Source organism: Triticum urartu, chromosome 2, assembly GCF_003073215.2.
Source record: "Triticum urartu cultivar G1812 chromosome 2, Tu2.1, whole genome shotgun sequence".
Classification (NCBI taxonomy): domain Eukaryota; kingdom Viridiplantae; phylum Streptophyta; class Magnoliopsida; order Poales; family Poaceae; genus Triticum; species Triticum urartu.
Genome location: NC_053023.1, coordinates 249,713,840 through 249,736,854, shown reverse-complemented (window position 1 = coordinate 249,736,854; position 23,015 = coordinate 249,713,840).

The window sequence follows — 23,015 nt, the reverse complement described above, 5'->3', positions numbered from 1 at the left end:
ACCGCATCCACAGGAGGGTGAGTGCGTTCTCCTCGCCACCCATGTTGACCACGGGTTTTCTTTGCCTCCCCATCCTTTTTTCCGAGGTTTCTTGAACTTCTTTGAAGCACAACTCCACCACTTTTCCCCCAACACCATCGTGTACCTCGTTGCCTTACTGTCCATGTGTGAGAATTTCTTGGGTTGTAGACCACAATGGGGCCTCTTCAAGCACATTTTCATGTGTCGTTCTCAGTCGGTCAAGAAGGCCAACCCGAGTGATGAGAGGACGCATGTGATCCAGATGTGTGGGGGTCTTGGGATTCAAATGAGAGGTAAAAGCACTTTCCCAGACATGATCCTTCCTGAGTCAGTCCGAGGGTGGCAGTCGACCTGGTTCTACTACAAAGACCAGCCGACTCCAGGTCAGTCGACCGGACTTCCCCCCTTTTCCATGGCTCGAGTCGAGAAGCCCTCCGCCTTGAAAGTGACTCCAGAGGAGAAAGCGGAGGTGAAGGTGCTGGTTGAGCGGGTGGTCCAACTCGTCCGTGATGGCATGACTAGCATGGATCTGTTGGAGGTCTTCCTTAAGCGACGCATTCAACCACTTCAAACTCCTGACCATCCGATGTGGATGTATTCGGGCATTGAGGATTCCACTCGGATCCACCCAGAAGAGGTCGACGAGGATACAGTGGAGAAGTGGCTGAGGGGTATCACTGGCAACAAAGATAACCCCAGAGGGTCTAGGAGAGTCCCTCCACTCGACAACTCGCGCCAACCAGACAAGGTCCAACTCTAAATTGCCGAGTGTTCTCTTGATTTATCATATAACTTCTTGTTGTCAACCGACTAATTTTTGCTTCGCTTGTTGTCTTTTAGGCCCTTGTTGATATGTACTTGATGCCCAACGGGGAGCAGGAGCAAGATCCGAAGGGGGACGAGAGCGGAGGCGAGAGCGGCGAGTGGCACTCTCATGAAGAGGAGGACGAGGAGAGTGACGACCCGAGTGATGAAGAAGAGGTTGAATCACCTCCCCGTAGGGAAAGGCGATCCAAGCACACTCACGACCCGGCAAGCATCCATGACAAAGTGACCGCGCCGGCTGGGCAGTCGTCAAAGCGCCCTCGGACGTCCTCTCCAGTGCCGACTGAAAAGGCACTGAAGCAACTGAAAGCTGCGCCATCTCCAGCGCCGACTAAGAAGGCACCGAAACAACTGAAAGTTGTGTTGTCAAAACCGCAGAAGGCCTTGCCCAAGATCAAAGTGGCCATTCCTACTATTTTTGGGTAATAGTCGGACCTGATTCCTTGTTTTAGTACGAATCGAGTTTTGGTCGACCCACCGTGATAGACATGACCGACTGAATCTTGAAATTTCCAGTGCTGCTACCTCCGTGACTTCCACCCACAAGTATGAAGATGAAGAAATGGAAGATGCAGTCACTTCCAACCCGGGTATAACTCTCGTAATCTTGTCTTCAATTACTAGGTCATTTTATCGGTCGATTAAATTCTGGCGATTGATTCTTTTTGCAGCTCCTCCCAATGTTATTGAACTTCCAGACGATGACGAGGACGTGCCGCTGAGGCCCAGGAGGAACAAGAAGGCATCAGCTGGCAAGACATTCCAATCGGTGCTGGCGGCAGAGCCAACGATTCAACAGCCTGAAGATGTGACTCGGGCTTCTGTTACTTTCACTGATCCAGTACAGAGTGAACGCCCCACATCGTCGACTGTAGCAGTGTTTGCTTCAACCGTCCAGCTTCATGCCTCGGAACTTCAAGCTGCTACATCTGCACCGTCAGTCCCATTCTTCACCACTCATCACGTTCCGGAAAGCTAGGCGGACGCCGCTGTAGAAGCCATTCGCCAAGCTGGCATAATGATGGAGCGAGTGAAGGCGGTGCACGAAAATAGTAAGGCTGCCTACGACGCCAGCGCGGCCCTTCGAGCCAATGTCCAGGTAAGTTGGCTTCCGGCTAAACTCTTATCTTGTTGTTTGTTCTATTAGGATATGCTACCTAAAAACCTTTCTCCGTGCAATTTCTTGTTATTCTGCACTTCGCATCTGCGCACCCAGTGGGTGTTTGATATCTTTGTTGTTTCACTCTTCCACTCGGTCTGGGCGGACCATGTCGAGTGGAATCTGAACCAGTGGGGCACGCTAAGTGCACCCACTAGGTGTAGTCCCCGAGACCGCAGTCGACTGCTGGCAGTCAGTTGGGGTCTGAGTATGTCTCTCTTCTTCTTCTTTTTTCTTCCACTCGGTCTGGGCGGACCATGTCAAGTGGAATCTGAACTAGTGGGGGCACGATAAGTGCACCCACTGGGTGTAGTCCCCGAGACTACTGTAGAATGTTTTGATTCTGCAGTAGTCTTAGAGTTTTATTCACTCGGAGGCGAATGATCTTTGACCTTGTCCATTGACATATCTTTTACTGATTGTACAAATCATGTGCACTTATCTCCAAGTTTGCTAAATTCGAGGAAAAGCAGAGACAACTCAACCTTGACTTGGAGCTGGCCAATCAGAACTTGAAAAGGCTAAAGACGAAGTAGCTGGTACAGAAGGTAACGACCTGTCGACTGTTTATCTTAATCATCCCTCAAGTTATCTCTTCTTTCTTCTGTCTGACCCGAGTGTATATCTTGCAGAGAAAATGAGGCAGGCTCTGGCGAAGAAGGACCTCGATCTTGCAGCTGCGCAAAAGGAGGCTCAGGAGAAGACTGCACTTGCTGACAAAAAGCTGGCCTCGGTCGGTGCGCTAGAGGAGGAAATCACCAAGCTGAAGGCGTCTCTTACCGAGTCCAATCGAGAGGCGACTCGTTTGAAGAAAGATAAGGTGACTCTGAACGAGCAGCTGGAAAGCATGTCTCGTAGGAGAAACAACCTGGAAGCTTATCTGAAAGCACTCGCCAAGAAGCTCTTCCTTATGCTCGAAGGTATTTTTCTTTATCCGAGTGATTTACTGTTTGCAAGTCACCATGAACCGGTCGACTCATTAACTCCTTGAATCTGCAGAATTCTCCCAAAACTTTGAAGAAGAAACTGGACGGATCGAGACAGGCTTGGACCCCATCCTTTCTCCTGTCGGCGATGAGGCTGCCATGAACGTGCTCTGACTGGAATCTCGTGTTGCCAGTGTTACGAGCTATCTTGCTCGCCTGAAGGTGGCGGTGTCGCGCATTGATACATCACTTTGGCCAAGGGCAACGTTTCAAAATGACCTCGAGTCCCTGATGACTCGACTCAATGAGGTTCCTGGTCGAGTGCAGGAATGGAAGAAGTCTTCTGCCCGATGCGGTGCTGACGTGGCTCTGTCGCTGGTTCGGGTCCACTGCAAAGAAGCCCGAGAAGAGAAGCCGGTGGCGATCAAAGTTGCCAACACAAAAAGGCATGACTTCCAATCCTTCATGGAAACCTTCATTGCTAACGCCACTCGGATCGCTGACGGAATCGATCTGGACGAGTTCATCGAGCCTGCAAGCCCTCCTCCTGTGGAGTGGACAAACTTTATATCTCGCCTTAAATTTGCCTCAGAATGCCGAGTGACTTTGTAACCGTTAAACTCATTCGGGCCTGATGCGTGAGTACTTCTATTTGCGTTCTGGAACTTTAGGATTTATCTGAACTTGGTTTATCTTCTGAATGTGCTTGTGTTTGCCTTCGAGTGGAACTTGTTCTTCACTCGGAATAGTCTTTGTACTTGAAATGCAGTTCTGAGGAGGATGTCCCAGTCGACCTGCACCTCGCCGACCTTGTAGATTTGGATGGAGCGCACGTTGTATTTGTGGCGCAGCTCCGAAGAGAAGGTTGCAGTCGACCTGCACCTCATCGTCTTTGCGGATGAGGATGGAGCGCACGTTGTATTTGTGGCGTAGCTCCGAAGAGAAGGTTGCAGTCGACCTGCACCTCATCATCCTTGCGGATGAGGATGGTCCGCACATTGTATTTGTGGCGCAGCTCCGATGAGAAGGTTGCAGTCGACCTGCATCTCATCACCCTTGCGGATAGGGATGTGTTTCAAACTTAGGTGAGTACTGGACTGCAGCTAAGCCCCCGAGTGAGAGGGTTGCTCACCACTCGGTAGGATTTTTTAAACTTAGGCGAGTACTGGACTGCAGCTAAGCCTCCGAGTGAGAGGGTTGCTCACCACTCGGGAGGATTTTTCAAACTTAGGCGAGTACTGGACTGCAACTAAGCCCCCGAGTGAGAGGGTTGCTCATCACTCGGTAGGATTTTTTTAAAACTTAGGCGAGTACTGGACTGCAGCTAAGCCTCCGAGTGAGAGGGTTGCTCACCACTCGGTAGGATTTTTTTTAAACTTAGGCGAGTACTGGACTGCAGCTAAGCCTTCGAGTGAGAGGGTTGCTCACCACTCGGTAGGATTTTTCAAACTTAGGCGAGTACTGGACTACAGCTATGCCCCCGAGTGAGGGTTGCTCACCACTCGATAGGATTTTTTAAACTTATCTGAGTACTGGACTGTAGCTAAGCCCCCGAGTGAGAGGGTTGCTCACCACTCGGTAGGATTTTTCAAACTTAGGTGAGTACTGGACTGCAGCTAAGCCTCTGAGTGAGAGGCTTGCTCATCACTCGGTAGGATTTTTCAAACTTAGGCGAGTACTGGACTGCAGCTAAGCCCCCGAGTGAGAGGCTTGCTCATCACTCGGTAGGATTTTTCAAACTTAGGCGAGTACTGGACTGCAGCTAAGCCCCTGAGTGAGAGGCTTGCTCATCACTCGTTAGGATTTTTCAAACTTAGGCGAAATGGATTCGCAGCTAAGCCTCCGAGTGAGAGGCTTGCTCATCACTCGGTAGGATTTTTCAAACTTCGGCGAAACGGATTCGCAGCTAAGCTTCCGAGTGAGAGGTTTGCTCATCACTCGGTAAGATTTTTTTAAAACTTAAGCGAAACGGATTCGCATCTAAGGTACCCATTGGGGGATTTAGAACATATAAAAAAGGAACAACAATCATTTAAGAGACTGTAAAACTGTGTCTTTGATAATCAAACTAAAGAGTATTTCTTATTACATCTCAACAGTCTGAATGCTTAAGTGTAAAAGGGGCGGAGTAGCTCCGCATTCCAAGCGCGTGGCTCGTCTTTCTTGTGCTCGACATTGTATAAGTGGTATGCTCTGTTGTGGAGCACTCTGATGATAATGAGGGGGCCTTCCCAAGTAGGGGAGAGCTTGTGTGGTTTCTGCTGATCCACTCGAAGAACCAAGTCTCCTTCTTGAAATGCTCGACCCCTCACATTTCTGGCGTGGAATCGACGCAGGTCTTGCTGATAAATGGTCGACCGGATCAAGGCCATCTCTCTTTCCTCTACTAGGAGATCAAATGCGACTTGCCGAGCCTGTTCTGCTTCATCTTCTGAGAAAAGCTCGACTCTGGGTGCATTGTGAAGCAAGTCACTCGGAAGAATAGCTTCAGCTCCATAGACCAAGAAGAATGGAGTTTGGCCAGTCGGCCGATTAGGAGTTGTCCTCAAACCCCAAAGCACTGATGGAAGTTCATCGACCCAGGCGCCTGCCGCGTGCTTGAGATCACGCATCCATCGGGGCTTTAGTCCTTTGAGAATCATTCCGTTTGCTCTTTCAGCTTGTCCATTCGACTGGGGATGGGCTACTGAAGCATAGTCGACTCGAGTGCCTTGGGAAGCGCAGAAGGCTTTGAACTCATCAGAATCGAAGTTTGACCCATTGTCAGTGATGATGATGTGCAGAACACCATATCTGAATGTTAACTCTCTGATGAAACTAACCGTAGTACTGGCTTCAAGACTTTTGATAGGTTTGGCTTCAATCCATTTGGTGAACTTGTCAACTGCCACGAGTACATGAGTGAAGCCACTCCTACCCGTTCTCAGGGGTCCAACCATGTCCAAACCCCAAACAGCGAAGGGCCAGACGAGTGGAATGGTCTTCAGGGCTGACGTAGGCTTGTGAGACATGTTGGAATAAAACTAGCAACCTTCACATCTGTCGACTATTTCTTGTGCCATCTCATTTGCTCGTGGCCAATAAAATCCCGCTCGATATGCTTTGGCCACAATGGTCCGAGAGGACGCATGGTGACCACAGGTCCCTGAGTGGATGTCGTTGAGGATCACTCGACCTTCTTCTGGTGTTATGCATTTTTGGCTGACTCCAGTTACACTTTCTTTAAACAGCTGCCCTCTTATCACAGTAAAAGCCTTGGATCAGCGGACGATCTGTCGGGCCTCTTCTTCGTCCTCTGGGAGTTCCTTCCTAAGAATGTACGTGATGTACGACACTGTCTAGTCGGGAGTGATGACCAAAACCTCCATGATCAAGTCGACCACGGCCGGGACTTCAACTTCAGTCGGATCAGTGGCGCTCTTTGGTTGTGGGGGCTCTTCAGTGAAAGGATCTTCCTGGACTGAAGGTGTATGAATATGTTCCAAAAACACATTACTGGGAATGGCTTCCCTCTTGGAACCTATCTTCGCCAAATCATCCGCTGCTTGATTTTTCAGTCGGGGTATGTGATGGAGCTCTAAACCTTCAAACTTCTTTTCTAACTTTCTCACTGCATTACAATAGCCAGTCATAGCCGGGCTTCTGACGTCCCACTCCTTCATTACTTGATTAACCACCAAATCTGAGTCGCCGTAGACCATGAGGTGACGGACGCCGAGTGAAATGGCCATATGCAACTCGTACAAAAGTGCCTCATATTCAGCTTCATTATTGGAGGAATCAAAATGAATCTGGAGAACATAGTGGAGCTTGTCACCTCGGGGGATACCAATACTACCCCAGCACCAGAACCATTCAGCATCTTAGATCCATCAAAGAATATGGTCCAATGGTCCGAGTGAATCTGAGTCGATAGTTGTTGTTCGATCCACTTGGCAAGGAAATCTGCGATTGCATGGGACTTGATAGCTTTCTTTGCCTCAAACTTAATATCCAAGGGAAGGAGTTCAATCGCCCACTTTGACACTCGACCAGTTGCATCGCTGTTGTTCAGAATTTCTGACAATGGTGCGTCGCTGACGACTTTAATGGAGTGATCAGAGAAATAATGTGCAACCTTCTTCGTGGTCATGTAAATCTCATAAAAAAAGCTTCTGATAGTGTGGATATCTTTGCTTGGATGGAGTTAAAACTTCAGAAACATAGTATACTGGGCGCTGAACTTTATAGGCTTTTCCTTCTTCTTCCTGCTCGACCGTGAGTACTGTACTGACAACTTGTCCAATGGCTGCAATATAAAGAAATAAAGGCTCTTTGTTGATTGGGGTAGCGAGCACTGGCTGGGTGGAAAGCAGGGCTTTGAGTTCTGCAAACGCTGCATCAGCTTCAGGAGTCCACTCGAACTTGTCAGATTTCTTCATCAGTCGGTAAAGAGGCAATGCCTTTTCACCGAGGCGAGAAATGAATTGAATCAAGGCGGCCAAACAACCAGTAAGCTTCTGGACATCATGCACACGCACATGGCGCTTCATCCGGAGTATGGCCCCAACTTTCTCTGGGTTCATGTCGATCCCTCGTTCAGAAACGAGGAAGCCGAATAACTTTCCGCCAGGAACTCCGAATGTGCACTGTCGGTGTCAAAACCGGCGGATCTCGGGTAGGGGGTCCCGAACTGTGCGTCTAGGCCGGATGGTAACAGGAGACAAGGGACACGATGTTTTTTACCCAGGTTCGGGCCCTCTCGATGGAGGTAATACCCTACTCCTGCTTGATTAATATTGATGATATGGGTAGTACAAGAGTAGATCTACCACGAGATCAAGGAGGCTAAACCCTAGAAGCTAGCCTATGGTATGATTGTTGTGTATGGAGTTGATTGCCTACGGACTACAACCCTCCGGTTTATATAGACACCGGATAGGGTTAGGGTTACACAGAGTCGGTTACAATGGTAGGAGATCTTGAATATCCGCATCGCCAAGCTTGCCTTCCACGCCAAGGAAAGTCCCATCCAGACACGGGACGAAGTCTTCAATCTTGTATCTTCACAGTCCAGGAGTCCGGCTGAAGGTATAGTCCGGCTACCCGAACACCCCCTAATCCAGGACTCCCTCAGTAGCCCCTGAACCAGGCTTCAATGACGATGAGTCCGGCGCGCAAATTGTCTTCGGCATTGCAAGGCGGGTTCCTCCTCCAAGTCCTTCGTAGAAGATTGTAAACACCAAGAGTAGTGTCCGGCTCTGCAAAATAAGTTTCCACATATTGCCATAGAGAGAATAATATTGACACAAATCAAATCTGCCGACGTATTCCGCAGTGCGTCATCACACTACGGCCAAGTCCTTTACTCGAATCGTTTTTACTTTTCCACCTCAGCATGTTTTGCGAGGCGGTTTCCTTGTTACGTCTTGTCAAAGCAGAGATCGTGTGCCCCCCTTTTGCGGGATTCTCATCAATACGGACGTGGGTAACCCAATCGTGCCCGTTAGCATGTTTTCTCGATTAAAGGCGAGTCCCAAACGGTTACGGGGAGGGCTCCTGGTATTCAACCTCTTATAAAGAAACCAAGGCCTTACTCTTGTTCCAATCTCAAACGAGTTCGCCCGTCGCCTCGAGTTCCAACACCCTAGGCTCCAGATTCCAGGTGCTTCGGACCTTCGACAATGTCCAGTTCCGACCTTCAAGGCCGATGGATGACTTCCTCCATCATGGAGGAGGACGTGCTAAAGTTGAGAGAGGCTAAGTTCTTGACCGCCGAAATCCCGCATAGGTTGCCTGCTCAAAGGCAGGCTATTCCCAGTCCCCAGCCCGGTGAGAGCATAGTGTTCATGTCTCACTTCCTTCGGGGGTTAGGCTTCCCGATGGATCCCTTCGGGAGGGGGCTGCTGTTTTATTACGGGATGGAATTTCATGACTTAGCTCCGGAGTCCATCCTCCACATTTCCTCATTCATCATTGTGTGTGAAGCGTTCCTCCGTGTTACTCCTCACTTCGGATTGTGGCTCAAAACCTTTGGAGTGGAGCTGAAGATGATCGAGGGACGGTACGCAGAGTGCGGAGGCGCTGTCATAAGTAAGAATGCTGATGCTCCATGGCCCGAGGGCTCCTTTCAAGAGGAGCTCGGCTTGTGGCAACGAGAATGGTTCTATATCACCGCTCCCAGGAGCGCCAAGTGGGCGGCGCCTCCTGCCTTTCGCTCGGGTCCTCCATCACGGCTAGCGTCATGGGTCAATAAAGGATTAGATTGGGGTTTGCCCAAAGACGTGCCCCTATTACAGGGCCGAATTAAGGATCTCTTGGAAGGAGACCTCAGTTTGGTCAAGGTGACCCAGGTCATGCTGATTCGCCGAATATTGCCCGGCAAACGTCGCCCCCTTCGCCTATGTGAGTTTAATCCAGAGGGACCGCGAGCTCTCCAGAACTTTATGGGCGCAACGCCCGTGGAGATGTATAGACTGTTCTTCGGATCACAAGAGATGTGTCCGGATTTAACCGAGGACGCAGACCTAAGCTGCAATCACCCGGATACTCAAGTAAGCAACCTTGTGCCCGGACCTTCTATCCGTATAATTGTCATAAACTTGCCCCTAAAAGAGCCATCCTTTTAAACAGGAGTGGATAGCGAAGTCAAAGCTGATTAGGTGTCCGGCTCCCCTTCCTGAAACCAGGCCGGATCTTGTGCTAGTTAGGATGTTGGAGATAATGCCTTTGGAGGGGGAGGACAAGGAAGCTATGGCCTCCTCGAAGGAGGCTGCTCCGAAGGGAGGAACCGACAATTCCTCTCCTAAGGGGAAGAAGAGAGCCGCCTCTGACGACCTGGAAACCATGGCCTCGAAATGGGGGAGAAAATCCTCGTCAGAGGGTCCGACACCGGGGAGTTCCTCGGCCGAACTACGCCCTCAAGGGGATCAGCCCTCCAGTGAGCCGTAAGTAGAGAGAGGTTTTCCTTTTGAGGGATGAGAGAAATCCTTGATTTATATCTGAGAAGATTTAACCGAAATTTTACCTTGTAGCTCGGACCTCAGCCCTTCTCAGCAGAGCTCATCTTCGGGGGATCTTCTTCCGGAGATGATGGAGAGCGGGACGCCTCCCCCTGCCGTACCGCCTAGCGAGGCGGGCGACCCTGATGTGTCGTCGCGGAGGGTTTCTCTGAATCCGGCAGGGGCGGAAGATAGCTATGTGCCCCCCCAAGGCTCTCCACGTCCGGCCTTCGAAAAAGGCCATAGGACAAGTCCGGCACCTTCTGGTATTCGGCCGGAGGAGCTAAAAATTCTGCTGGGGCGAGCTTCTATCTCAGAGGAGCACCGTGCATTGATGGGCACGGTGATTGAAAGGATTTCATCCGCAGAAAGCGGATTGCATGAGGCCGTCAAAAGTTACTGACGGGTTTTGAGGTACATTAGATAATGTACACTTTTGTCAGTTGCGCATAAGTAAGATGCGCCCTGTGTAGATAGTAGCCCCTGAGACTCTGCGCGTTGTCAAGAAATGACGGCACGCAGAGGATCATAATCCCAGGTCTAAGATGTCGCCTTTGAATGTAGGTGGCGAGGTGTCCGGAATCAAGCCAAACTGATGAAGTGGCCGAACTAAAGCGGCAACTGGATGTGGTAGATGCCGACATCGCGCTTGTCAACAAGCGGCTTGATGAGGCTCAAGGTATGTAATTCTTCGGGCAGCATCAAGTAAGAGGAGCTTCATGCCAGTGTCTTACAATGTGTGTGCTTGACGCAGATGGTACGGCCGCCATGGAGAATCTTAGGGCAGAACTTGCCCGAGCTAAGGAGCAAGCCAGAAAAAGCGATGCGGCTGCCGAGAAGGCCCTTGAAGAGCTGAGAGATGAACAGGCTACTCACTGCCGAAGCAAAGAAGAGACAGCCGAGAAGTTAAAGAGTGCTGCAGACCGTTGCAAACTTCTTGAGAAAGAATACCGGGCGAGACAGACGGACTTAGAGAAGGCCGTTGCCGATGCCAAGGACGCTCGCTCTGCGATAAGAGCTGCGAAAGAGGAGCTACGTCAGGCCAAACAGATTGCGGCTGGAAAGCCCTTTATGCTGCGGAGGAAGTTTTGTGATCCAAAGTTTGCTCTGTTGGACCGGATGTGGAGTGTGGAGGACACCTATCTGGATTTGGCAGCAAGTGCTGCTGATGCGACCGAACACTTTCGAGATCTAAAAGATCGCGAAGTGGAAAAGCTTTTCTGGTCACAGTTCCACAATCCAGAGCGTCCACTGGCAGTGGACGATCGCCTGGCTCAATGGGCCGAGCTGAATAGATTGTCCGGACTTGCCATGAAGTACGTCATGGGTCATCTGTGGCCTGGGAGATCGGAGCCGAAGAGTTATTTCAGCTTGGTGCAACAATTCCTTGACGCGGTGCCGCGTATAAATGCAATGAAGAGGTCAGCATGCATAGAGGGCGCTAGGATGGCTCTTGCCCGTGTTAAGACATACCGGGCAGAGATGGAGACCATCGTTGTTGCGTCTCGAGATTCGGACAAAAGCCGAGTACCCTTCGAGCACTATTTTCAGGAAGTTCTTGAAGGCGCTCGTGTAATAGAGACGCAGTGCCCGAAAGATGCTATGTTATGATATCATATGTAATTATAAAGTAATATTTTGATAAACTGTAGTGGCCTTTTTTATACTTGTGCCTCCAAGTATTGGGAACACCTCCTGTGCGGCCGTTTTAAGATATATATATATATATATATATATATATATATATATATATATATATATATATATATAGAATCTGAAAGATGGCAGTCGTTGGCTTCAGCCCCCACGCACATAGTGCGGGGGTGCTCGCAGAAGACGCATTTTCACACTTAACCCAACGTCTTGGTCCTACAAAGGAGGTGATAGCGCAGCGGGCCAGGCAACCGGACTATAATGCTTTAACACTTTCACTTAGCCATAGGTTTGACAATGAGACTCTTTAGGTAGCTCCTTGGTGGCAACTGCGCTCGTCCGAATTCGGGGCGCGTATGTGCCTGACCGGGAAGCGGCCCTTCGTTAAAGCGGAGGAATCCGATAGATTCCGATAGGTCATCGAGTGGCTGACCAGTCTCACGCTACATCATGACAGTCAGTTTTCGGCTTTCTCTACTGAGGTGCTCGCCCGGCCGAACCGGGGGCACAATCGCAGTAGTTCTCCTGGTGCTACCTTAGCCGATAGAGCGGAACGTAAGGTAGCCGAACTCAGGAGCCGGGCAACCCAACATTTGACCAAAGACATGATTCGGAGCTGATGCATATAATGCCAAAACTCGCGACGCCGAACACTCCCTAAGGTGTTCGGTCTTTATGAGTGCGGGCGAAACAACACTCTTTATTAAAAAAGCCCCTAGTGTCCAGGTACGTGCAAAAATTCTGACGTGGCCACATGCCAAGACGCCAGCCTCCTCCTTGGTTATATCAGAAAAAAAACCAGGGGATGTGTAGCAACAAGAGACAGTAAAAAAGGTTTACGCAGGGTCTTAATCTAAAAAGAATCCTTTAGGACGGGTCCCTACTGCACGTCTGCGCCTGTGTCTCCATTGTGCCGTATCCTGGACGGGCGCCGCACGACGTTCATCTGTAAAAGAGAGGAACTGAGTTGAAAATGGGTCGTGCCGAAAAAGTTTAAAATAAGCAAAGTATAAAGTAAGATATATAAGATTGAGCTTTATTGTCTCTTATTGTATATGCGTGGAGCCCCTAGTGCGGGGGTATATGGCTTCTAGGCCTGCATCAATGATGATTTTGCACCGAACTCGTCTATCCGCGTTCGTGGTCTTGAATGACCTATTTCGAAGTTTTTTGGCCGGTGAGGCCATTTTGCTGTGGGGCTGTCAAAGCGGCCGCACCCTCCGCTTGGGGAGGCGCACTTTAGTGCTTCCCCTTCAAAGAGATGATGCCTCGTGGACCGGGCATCTTAAGCGTAAGAGATGCATAATGCGGTATTGCGTTAAAGCGAGCGAAAGCTTCGCGTCCCAGTAGTGCTTGATAGCGACTTGAGAACGGGACGATATGGAAGGTCAGCTTTTCGCGGCGGAGGTTATCGGCAGAGCCGAATATGACTTGAGCCGGAAGAAAACCCTATAATGGGTGTCCGGACCAGGTATTACCCCTTGAAAGGAGGTTTTGCTGCGGTGGATTCTTGCTGGGTTTATCCCCATGTGCTGGATTGTATCCTGATATATCAGGTTTAGTCCACTGCCGCCGTCCATAAGGACATTTGAAAACTGGAGTCCGCCAATTATTGGATCGAGTATCAAGGCAGTCCAGCCTACATTCTTGATATTCCTAGAATAATCTAGCTGATCGAAGATGATCGGTTTTGACAACCAGTGGCAGGACCCTTTGGGGATCGTGTGGTGCGTACCTTTACGGGCGCCGCACGTTTTGTTATGTGAAGTGAGTTCACTGTTTTTACTTCTTGTGGGAAGTTCTTTTGTTTCCTGGTGCTCTGCTTTTGGGGTTCGTCCTCGTCTTCGCTTGGTGTGTCGAGCCCCTTGTGTTCGGCATTGAGTCTGCCGGATTGTTTGAAAACCCAACAGTCTCTGTGGGTATGGTTAGCAGGCTTCCCGGGAGTACTGTGTATCTGACATATCCTGTCCAGGATTTTATTTAGGTTGGATGGATCGTCCCTGTTATCCTGGGGGGCGATATTTTCCTGATTTTGTCGTGAGCCTTTGAATCCGGCATTGACTGCCGTGCTCTTCGGACTTTTGTCCTTAGTCCAGCGACGGTCCTTGTTGCGTCGCGGTTTTCCGTTTCCATCCCTAGTTTCGGATGTACTTGGGTCGCTGGGGCTGCACCTTGCCAACCAGCTGTCCTCCCCTGCACAAAAGCGGGTCATGAGGCTTGTTAGTGCGGCCATTGTTCTTGGCTTTTCTTGGCCGAGGTGTCTGGCGAGCCATTCGTCTCGGACGTTATGCCTGAAAGCTGCTAAGGCTTCGGCGTCCGGACAGTCGACTATCTGATTCTTTTTAGTGAGGAATCTATTCCAGAACTGCCGAGCTGATTCTCCGGGTTGTTGAGTTATGTGACTAAGATCGTCTGCATCCGGAGGGCGGACATAGGTCCCTTGAAAGTTTGCTCGGAAAGCATCCTCGAGCTCTTCCCAGCTTCCAATTGTGTTTTCGGGAAGGCTTTTAAGCCAATGCCGGGCTGGCCCTTTAAGCTTAAGGGGTAGATATTTTATGGCGTGGAGATCATCTCCTCTAGCCATGTGTATGTGGAGGATATAATCCTCGATCCAGACTCCAGGGTCTGTTGTTCCATCATATGCCTCTATGTTTACGGGTTTGAATCCCTCTGGGAATTCATAGTCCAGGACCTCATCGGTGAAACATAGGGGGTGTGCGGCGCCCCTGTATTTGGGTGTGCCGGATTCTGATGATGGCTTCATAGCGTTGCTTACGAGAGCTTGCTTTCTTGGCCCATAAATGGACCTGACTGGGCCATGATGCGAATCCTTAAGTGGGTCGCATGCCGATTTAGGTGCGGCGCCGCTTGCCGCTTTATGGGGTCGTCTATCCGACCGTGTGGCTTTTCATTTTTTGAATGCGAGGGCTCTAGGGCCTCTTCGTCGAATTCAGGCAGTAGCTTTCTTTTCGGATAGCTTTTAGTGCGGCGACTGTCGCCGTACTTATCTGTGGTATTGATTACTTTGCTCCATCTAATCCGGAGCGTCTTCCGCTGTTTTTAGCTTCCGCTTCTGCTTCTTTAGGCTGCGTGCAGTTGCAACGAGCCTCTCGTGGAGATTCTTCTGCTCCATAGGTTTATTCGGCGTGAGGTCGTCCGGAATGCCGTTTTCGCCGGAGGAGGGATGTTCGGTTTCTCTATCCGTGTTGCCCTGTTCGGACGGTTGCTCTAAGGCCTGCTCGTCGTCTACCGGCTCGTCCTGCTCTATGGCTGGGTTTTTGTCGAGGCGGGGCTTGGGTCGGCGTTTACGCCGACGCTTTGATTGCTTTTCGGGGGGTCGATCTCCCGTCCCATCCCCTTTTTCCTCGTTGTCGCTTCCTTTAGGGGTATCCACCATGTACACATCGTGAGATGAGGTGGCTGTCCAATGCCCTATGGGCGTTGGTTCGTCGGTATCTCCTGCATCGTCATCCATGCTGTCGATGTCTCCGGAGTCGAAGTTGAGCACGTCGTTTAAATTGTCGACAGTGGCTACCAAGTGGGTGGTGGGTGGGGCTTTGAATTTCTTCATCGTCTGTATCCCATCCTCGCTGACCGTAGTTCGGCCAGGGCTCTTCTGATAAGGAGAGAGACTTGAGAGAGTTCAGGATATCGCCACAAGGCGAGTGCTGCAAGATGTCTGCGGCGGTGAACTCCATTATCGGTGCCCAATCGGATTCAATTGGCAGGGGCGCTGGGGGTTCGAAGTCCGGGGAGGAGTCCGGATCCTTGGAGTCACGGGTCGTGCAGAGTGCAGGGCTAGCGTTCGGCTTGATCGCCTCTGAGATCGCAGCCCCTGAGGCAGCGTCCAACCGCTGATCCTCGATCGGCGCAGTAGGCTCCGAATCAATGGTCGAAACCGATGCGTATGCGGCCTCCTAGGCGCTGTTCGGCGGCAGAGCTATATCATGCCCATCGAGACAGTGCGGCGCGCTTGGCTGTGGCTCGAATCCATCGAAGATCAAGTCTCCGCGGATGTCAGCTGTGTAGTTTAAGCTTCCAAACCTGACTTGATGGCCAGGGGCGTAGCTTTCAATCTGCTCCAGGTGGCCGAGCGAATTGGCCCGCAGAGCGAAGCCGCCGAAGACGAAGATCTGTCCGGGGAGAAAAGTCTCACCCTGGACCGTATCGTGGTTGATGATTAAAGGAGCCATCGGGCCTAAAGGCGACGACACAGGGGAACCCTTAATGAAAGCACCAATGTCGGTGTCAAAACCGGCGGATCTCGGGTAGGGGGTCCCGAACTGTGCGTCTAGGCCGGATGGTAACAGGAGACAAGGGACACGATGTTTTTTACCCAGGTTCGGGCCCTCTCGATGGAGGTAATACCCTACTCCTACTTGATTAATATTGATGATATGGGTAGTACAAGAGTAGATCTACCACGAGATCAAGGAGGCTAAACCCTAGAAGCTAGCCTATGGTATGATTGTTGTGTATGGAGTTGATTGCCTATGGACTACAACCCTCCGGTTTATATAGACACCGGATAGGGTTAGGGTTGCACATAGTCGGTTACAATGGTAGGAGATCTTGAATATCCGCATCGCCAAACTTGCCTTCCACGCCAAGGAAAGTCCCATCCAGACACGGGACGAAGTCTTCAATCTGGTATCTTCACAGTCCAGGAGTCCGGCTACCCGAACACCCCCTAATCCAGGACTCCCTCATGCACTTTTATGGGTTAAGCTTGATATCATATCTTCTCAGGTTGGCAAATGTTTCAGCAAGGTCAGTCAGCAGGTTGGAACCTTTACGCGACTTGACCACAATGTCATCCATGTATGCTTCCACATTCCGACTGATTTGAGTGAGCAGACACTTCTGAATCATCCTCATGAATGTAGCTCCAGCGTTCTTGAGACCGAACGGCATGGTAACATAACAAAAACACCCGAATGGTGTGATGAAAGCTATTTTTATCTCATCGGGTCCATACAGTCGGATCTGATGGTACCTAGAATAGGCGTCTAGAAAAGACAAACGCTCACACCCCCAGTCGAGTCGACAATCTGGTCGATGTGGGGGAGAGGAAAATGATATTTTGGGAAAGCCCAATTGATATGCTTGAAGTCAATGCACATGCGAAGTGAGTCGTCCTTCTTGGGGACCATGACAACATTGGCGAGCCACTCGGAGTGGTAAATCTCTCGGATGAACTCAGCTGCCAGGAGCCGAGCCACTTCCTCACCAATTGCTTTTCTCTTCTGTACGGCGGACCGTCGAAGATGTTCCTTGACTGGTTTTACTTTCGGGTCGACTCGCAAACGATGCTCAGCCAGTCCCCTGGGTACACCCGACATGTTAGAAGGTTTCCATGCAAAGATGTCTCAGTTCTCACGGAGGAACTGGATGAGCGCTTCTTCCTATTTGATGTCGAGTGAGGTTGAGATATGAGTAGGATCAGCATTAGGATCGGTCGGGTGAATATGAATTGGCTTGGTTTCACCGGACGACTAAAATGCAGAATCTGTGGCAGGCTTCTTGGAGCGCAACAAATCACTCAGATCTGCATTTTTCTGGTATTCTTTCATTTTGATTGCTGCATTTGTGCATCGGCAATTTTTGAGCCCTTCTGGAAGCACTCTTCTGCCTTCTGCCGATTGCCAGTGATAGTGATCACTCCTCTGGGACCAGGCATTTTCAATTTGAGGTATACGTAACATGGTCGAGCCATGAACCGTGCATAGGCAGGCCTACCCAGAATAGCATGATAAGCACTTTGGAAATCCACTACTTCAAATGTCAACTTTTCCTTGCGGTAATTCTTGGAATCACCGAAAACCACATCAAGGGCGATCTGGCCGAGTGATTCAGCTTTGTTGCCAGGTATAATGCCATGGAAACTCATATGACTTCCGCTGAGCTTGGACATCAGAATCCCCATTCCCTTCAAGGTTTCAGCATAAAGGATATTCAGGCCGCTACCACCATCCATCAGCACTTTAGTCAGTCGAGTGCCTTCAACAACTGGGTCGAACACCAACGCTTGCCTCTCAGGGGTGGCTATACGTGTTGGATGGTCAGACTGGTCGAACGTGATGGCAGTATGGGACCACTTCAAATAACTTGGTGTTGCCGGAGCAACCATGTTCACTTCTCTGTTGATAACTTTCAATCAACTTTTGCTCTCAATATCAGCAAAAATCATCAGAGTGGAGTTGACGTTGGGAAAACCATCATCATCCTCTTCCTTATCCTCACCCTTGTCCGACTCTTTTTCCTTCTCCTTGGGTTGTTTCTCTCGGAACTGCTAGATCAGGAGTCAACACTGTCGAGTGGTGTGCTTAGGATAAATCAGATTACCCTCTTCATCTTTCTTGGTGTGGATGTGGCATGGTAAATCCAACACATCATTTCCGTCTTGATCTTTCACTTTCTTGGGGTTCCAGGGCCCTTTGGGCTTCCCCTTGAACTTTCCTTGAGCCACAACCAAAGCCTCACCAGGAGCAGCTGGCTCGGCCTTACGCTTCTGTTTCCGATTGGAAGTACCTCCACCGGTGTCCTGGGCGACTGTTTTGTGCTTGCCACTCCGGAGTCGGTCTTCTTCTTCGTCGTTAGCATATTTGGTGGCAATCTCCATCATCTGAGTCAGGGACATATCTCCTGTCCGACCGAATTTCAGATTCAACTCCCGATACTTAACGCCTTCTTTGAAGGCACAAACTTCTTGGTGATCTGACACATTCTCCAGTGTATGGTGTAACGTGATCCATCTCTGGATATAGTCTCTCAGGGTTTCATTCGGTTTTTGCACACAATGCTGCAATTCAGTCAACCCCACTGGTCGCTTGCAAGTACCTTCAAAAGTCCTAACAAACACTCGGGCGAGTTCCTCCCAACTGAATATACTACCGGGTGCTAACTGGTTCAACCATGCCCTGGCCGAGCCTTCTAACATCAGAGGAAGATGCTTCATGGCGACTTCATCATTGCCACCACCAATTTGTACAGCCACTCGGTAGTCCTCAAGCCAACTGTCAGGCTTAGACTCACCCGTAAAGTTGCTGACTCTAGTCGCCAACCTGAAATTGGGAGGAATCACTGCGGCTCTGATGGCTCTACTGAAACACTCGGGACCTGAAACGTGCACTCTGCCGCCAGTCGGATAATCTCTGTCATGGCCTTCTCTGTGTGTTCTGTTCCTGTCGACCAGACTTGAACGAGAATAGATCTCGCATCAAAGCCTGGTTCCCTTGGGTCGACTAGTATTCTTCGCTCACCTCTGTGAGGGCGTCTGTCATCATGCCGCCGAGGCACAAATGACCCACTCCTCGGAGGAGGCATGGGCACTCGACGACGGTCATCGTGGCCGAGGAAGTGATCATATTGCTCGTGGTTTCTGTATTGATCTTGCTTGTGCCCACGTCCTTCACGCTACGGGGGCGATCTTGGGCTGTGGACCAACTGTACTGTATCCGCCATCACGGATCTGGTATGAATCCTATTCCGCGACTGAGACACTGCTGTGTTCTGCTCTCCAGCTGCTCGGAGCAAGGCCTAGATCTGCATCAAACCTCTGCCAACCTGTGACTGGGAAGGCTGGATTGACTCTGCTATTCGGGCTGCAGCTGTGAGATTTTGAATCAGAGTGTGGTATACCTGAGTTTGAGGCGGAAAAAGCTGTCGTCGACTGGATTCAGGGATCCGCTGTTGAGCACGCTTGTCGAGTGCATGCTGCAGGTTCTCCAGTCAAGTGCGCTCAGCCAAGTTGGCCATGCGCGCTTCCTCCAAGGCCCGGGCCTCGGGGGTTTCTCCAACGATAGGAGTGTGAAGTGCATCCATATTGCGGCGGCAAAGATCTTCCCTCCGCTGCGAAGAAAGGGGCTCGGGTCGGTACTCTTCATGAACGCGCTGCGGATCGCCACTGCCATCACCACCGTCGTCGCGGGGGAAGCCAGGAGGACTGGGTGGTTCGTTGACCATCAATACTTCCGCCGCAGGATCGCTGCTGTCACACTCGTATGCGGTCTCGATGGAGCCAGTCGAACAGGCCGTAGAGAGTTTCGTCGGGCTAGATTGTCGTGACTTGTGAGGTGGCCGACTGGCGGGCTACCGCGTGTCTCACCCACCGCTGGAGCCGCGACCGACCGGAACGCTTGTGCCAGCGAATAGCGGGGGACGAGGACACCATAGGAGCCGACCGATACTGGGTCGACGGTTGCCGGAGAAGGACGTCGCGGACGCACGCGCGAAAATGCTGTAAGGGCATATTTATCCCTAAGGTGTTTTGGTGATTGATGACAATGCTTTTGCGGACTAATCGTGTGCCTTGAGTTTCCCAGACGTTTCATCACTAGGCACAAGACGGTTTGGTGCCCCTCGAAGACTATTGAAGATGGCGTTTTTCTATGTTTCTTTTTTGGTGGATTTGAGTCACAGGAAAGCCATACTATTAAGAGGGGGTCCGCGTCGAAAAGGTTCGGGTGGAATCATCACGTACACGTTTTCGTCCTTGTCTCCACCTTTCCCATACGCATTGGAGCATCCCCCGTTTATCATCTTTGCTTTATCCTGGTTGCTGATGTCGGGCTTGCGGTAGTACTGCTCCCTGGAGCGGTGGTACCGCAGGCATCAGCGGTAGTACCATACTTCGGTGCGGTAGTACCACAGGAGCCCACGGTAGTACCGTTGCTCTGGAGCCGTAGTACCGTGGGCCCCAGGCCAAGTGCCGCTTCTTCACGGTAGTAGGGGCGGATGTAATTTTTTACATCCGCGCTTCCACGGTAGTACCGCACCCTGTGCGTGGTAGTACCGCGCGCGGCCTGGCTCAGCTGCCAGGCGGTAGTACCGCTCCTCAGCGGTAGTACTGTGTCGGATTTTTGCATCGTCTATTTTCCAGAAAAAGTAGGCACGAATGTATTTTTATTCATCCGCGCTCTTCCCAGGCTAGGAGTTTCCTGCCTTGCGGTAGTACCGCAAGGGGGGGGGGGCGATAGTACCGCACCTGCGGCAGTACCGCCCTTAGCCCTTGTGCTACAGGTCTGTCCTAGCTCCTGCTGCTGCTGCTGCTGTGGTAGTACCGCAGTCCCTCACGGTAGTGCCGCATGGCCTTGCGGTAGTATCGCTGGTCAGGGGCGGAAGTACCGCATGGCCTTACGATAGTACCGCTGGTCAGGGGCGGTAGTACCGCAAGTCGCGGGCTGGTTAGGTGGATAACGGTTGGATTTTGTCCACAGCTATATAAGGGGTGTCTTCTTCCTCTAGTTGACCATCTCTTCCAACCCTAAGCTCCATTGTTGCTCCAAGCTCCATTTTCGCCTGATCTCACTCCCTAGCCAATCAAACTTGTTGATTTGCTCGGGAGTGGTTGAGAAGGCCCCGATCTACACTTCCACCAAGAGAAATTTGATTCCCCCACTAATCCCTTGCGGATCTTGTTACTCTTGGGTGTTTGAGCACCCTAGACGGTTGAGGTCACCGCGGAGCTATAGTCCATTGTGGTGAAGCTTCGTGGTGTCGTTGGGAGCCTCCAATTAAGTTGTGGAGATTGCCCCAACCTTGTTTGTAAAGGTTCGGTCGCCGCCTCCAAGGGCACGAATAGTGGAATCACGACATCTCGCATTGTGTGAGGGCATGAGGAGAATACGGTGGCCCTAGTGGCATCTTGGGGAGCATTGTGCCTCCACACCGCTCCAACGGAGACAGTCACGACGTTGTAAAACGACGGCCAGTGAATTGTAATACGACTCACTATAGGGCGAATTCGAGCTCGGTACCCGGGGATCCTCTAGAGTCGACCTGCAGGCATGCAAGCTTATTTGTGATATATCTCTTGCTTGCTTGTGAACTTATCATTGTTGCATCATATAGGTTGCTCACTTAGTTGCATATCTAGACAACCTACTTTGATGCAAAGTTTAAATTGTTAAAGAAAACCTAAAAATTGTTAGTTGCCTATTCACCCCCCCTCTAGTCAACTATATCGATCCTTTCAATTGGTATCAGAGCCTCGTCTCTTTATTAAGGACTTTACCATCCGAAGAGTATGGTTGATGTCGTATAATGTGAGGAGGAGCACTCCGGTGCAAATCCGGTATCTTCTACGGGAGATGGGGGAACCGCGGTCTCTCATGAGGAGTTCAATGCGGCGTTGGACACATTGAAAACCTCCATGACGACCGAGGTCAAAGGCATGTTTAATGAATTCTTAGAAGGGCTTAAACTTTCCACCGCACCGTTGAAAGTGGGTGATCCCGCCAACAAGGTGACGGATGCTACCTCCGACAAGGGGGAAGCTACTAGCGAGAAAGCCCTTCCTTCTAGTGGTAAAAGTGGCACCGACATCTTTGTCCATGTGGAACCTCCACTTGTCTATGGTGGACCTCTCCCTTCCACTCATTTGAATCATGCCGGCCCGGCCCCTAAGATTGAGAAGAATGTAGAATTTGATTCGTGGGTCTATTGTTTTAAGCGTCATTTAAATCATGTGAACACTAACCTTTGGAGAACCATTGAAGAAGGTTTCTATCCGCATGACCGAAGCAACTTCACTCCTAGAGAAGCCGTGGATAATCAATTCAATGAGAATGCTCTCTTCATCATTCAAGAAGCTATCCCACCCGAAGACCTTCCTCATCTCCGTCCCTACTCCTTGGCTAAAGATGCTTGGTGCCATGTGGTTTCCCTCTACCGGGGAAGCGCAAGCATTCAACGCTCCAACTATGAAGTGGTGCAAGATGAAGCCTATGAGTTTGCAATGAAAGAAGATGAAGAACCTCGTGAGCTCTATCGGAGGGTAACCAAACTCGCGGTCTCGCTCCGAGATCATGGAAGCAAGGACACGGATGACAATTGGATCAAGCGCAAATTCCTCAAGGCAATGATGCCCTACCACAAAGCCATGTCCTCCGTCATTCGTCAAAGGCCGGACTTCCACACCTTGTCCTCAAGTGATGTGTTGGATGAGTTCGTTGCTATGAGCATCTTGGACAAGACCGCCGACAATGCGGTACTTCGCTCTCAAAGAGTAAAGAAACCCAACCTTGCTCTAAAGGCCAAGGTTAGTATGGAGTAAGAGGATGAAGAGGAAGAAGAGGAGAGCAACCTCGAAGATACGAAGTATGCCTATCATGAACACATGGCCCTTGCTTCAAGGAAATTTTGGAGCAAGAAGAACTCAAGGCCCAACTTCAACAAGAACAATTCAAGTGGCGCAAAGGGCAAGCAACGAGTGAGGACTTGTTTCAATTGTGGCAATGTAAGCCACTTTGTTGCGGAGTGCCCTTATGAGAAGAGGGAAGACAATGGTGGCAAGCTCATCCGAAAGGACAAGGCCAAGTCGTTCCCCAACAAGAGCAACTTCACCAAGAAGACTCCTCCCAAGGCATTGGTGGTACAAGAAGAGTACAATGAGGATGATGAAGATGGTGAGTCGGTTGCCATGGCCTCCGTTGCCATTGCGACGACTCC